Raw genomic sequence first — 2,737 nt, forward strand, 5'->3', positions numbered from 1 at the left:
ACACACACACATACATACGAGTTTGGTGTTTAATTGTTAAATTCGTGATCAGGCCGCGTTCATGACAGCTTAGTAATAGTAATGGAGCTACATTAGCTAATTAATGTCAGTTAAATATTACCTGTTGTTGATACGTGAAGTCAATTTATTAATTAGGAAAACCTACTTAACCTTCAATTAAACAATTTTTCGTGTTCTACATTCACCCGTAATGACAAAATGTTGATGATGACACTTCTCCAGCGCGAGGCTGCTTGGTTATTTATTTTTTGTTCTTTACAGTCACGTTATTCTGGGGGTTGGATTCGAATGCACTACGACTTGAGTAAGTCGTTTCAACAAACTCTATTATATGGTAGACAAAACAGCACAAGAATTTACTTCGAATTTTCCCTTACTTGTTTTGGGACGTATAATACACACATTGCACGTAAGAGAGCCACAACCATAAGGCAAACGATACAAAAACATCGCAGATGATTAAGAAACTGAAGTCACTGTAAAGCTGTAATATATTATAAATGCAATACATAAATATAAGTGGGCTGAATAAAATATTTAATATTGAATAATTGCGAGTTCACTGATGTCAGCGCGCAAAGTTAAATACAATGCAGATATTGTTGTTGTTGTTGTTGCTGTTGGCACTCCGTCGCTTACGACGTCGAGGGTTCCAGTTGATCCGATCAACGGAACAGTCTGCTCGTGAAATTAACGTGCAAGTGGCTGAGCACTCCACACACACGTGTACCCTTAACGTAGTTCTCGGGGATATTCAGCATGACACAGAGTGTGACAAGGCTGTCCCTTTGAATTACAGGCACAACAGAAACAGGAAGTAAGAGTGAGAGAAAGTTGTGGTGAAAGAGTACAGCAGGGTTCACCACCATCCCCTGTCGGAGCCTCGTGGTGCTTTAGGTGTTTTCGCTCAATAAACACTCACAACGCCCGGTCTGGGAATCGAAGCCGCGATCTTATGACCGCGAGTCCACTGCCCTAACCACTAGGCCATTGCGCCTCCACCTATGTATATATGCACACGAATAAATGTGTGTATAACAAAAGTGGACTGATGTGAATTACATACGTATGTCTATACTGTGCCTTAAGTTGACAAGACTGTAATAATGACCTGAATAACATGTTAAAGAAATCAAAAGGAAAGGCTAATTCGTTGATATTGCTCTCTTAGTTGGGGACAAGTAAAAGAAAACAAGAGACAATTGTTAATGAATCAGAAAGCAAAGGAGAGATAAGTATAAAAACTGACTTTGTTGAGAATCATTTTTGTTGATATTTAGGAGGAATTTTGATCTTGGTTAGTGGGGATGCTGATTGTAGGAAACCGAATATGTTTCAGTATTATTAGATTTCGTCAGGAAAGCAGAGGAACTTGTTTCGATATTACAGTGAAGTATACAACAAGGAGTAATCCCTTTGATCTTTACATGGAGAAAAAGGAGGTGAGAGTATTTTTTTCTGCAGTAGTAAGTGGTATAATGTTAATATTATATAAATGTGAATTAAGGGCAAATAACCGAAATCCGCCACATGACATGCATTGAATAAGTCAAATATGTATTGATGTATTAAATAATGTATGCCACATAATTCTTAATGAATTATATTTCAGGTTTTCTTTGGAGGAAGGAAGCAAAACCCAAACGGCACTGTCCTTGGTAAACACACGGACACACACACGCGGACACACACGGACACAAACACACACACGGACACACACGGACACACACGGACACACACGGACACACATACGTACACACACACGGACACACACATATAGACAGACAAACACATATAATGCGAAATCTGATGCGTAATGGATGCACGAAAATTAAATGTTTGCTTTATAAATAAATTCACAATATCTCGAAATTCTCTCATTTTTTAAGGTGAAGAAAACCGCTAAAGACTTCTAAAGATTTAAAATAGGCTCTCGAATTCTTTCTGAAAATGAAAGGTAAATTTCGATTAATTAAGAATTTCAAACCACCCACATTCGCTTACTCACACACCATACATACTTACATACACAATACATTCATACGTACAACCATACAATTCACACGAGACGCAAATATCCGTGAAGAGTTCGTTGTGGATTTTAAACACCCAACATCTGAGCAAGCGAGGATTGTCAAACCATCGATGATTTCGGATTGAGTTATTGCCCATCAGTGATACTTACTCCGTTGCCTAGGGTTGAATGGAACCCGCCTTGTCATTTTGCAGCAAAGAATATGGGAATCATTTGCCGATACTGTAAACTGGTAAAGTAAAAATTATAAATTATTACCGGCAATTTAAAAACCAAAAGGCAGAAGTACAAACATCACCAAAGTGAATAACGGCGCGAATCAGCACCAGTATTGCTAGAAATAGGTGTCAAATTAGATGACAAGGTGAGTCCCAACCAAACGTAGGTGACGTAGGGTCACTCAATCCGAAACCATCGATAGCTTGTCACACCTTGCGTGGTGTAGGGAATTTGCTCTCCCTTGTCATTCGATAGATAAGTGCTTACTCGTGACTAACAGTTGTTTTGACTCTTATTTCTAGCAATGCTTGTGCTGATTGGCACCCTTTAGTCATTTTAGTGACGTTTCTGCTATATATATATATATATATATTTATTTATTTATATATATATATTTATATTTATATATATATATATGTGTATGTATATAAATACATATATATATGCATATATATATATATA

The sequence above is a fragment of the Octopus bimaculoides genome, chromosome 21, assembly GCF_001194135.2.
Source record: "Octopus bimaculoides isolate UCB-OBI-ISO-001 chromosome 21, ASM119413v2, whole genome shotgun sequence".
Lineage (NCBI taxonomy): Eukaryota > Metazoa > Mollusca > Cephalopoda > Octopoda > Octopodidae > Octopus > Octopus bimaculoides.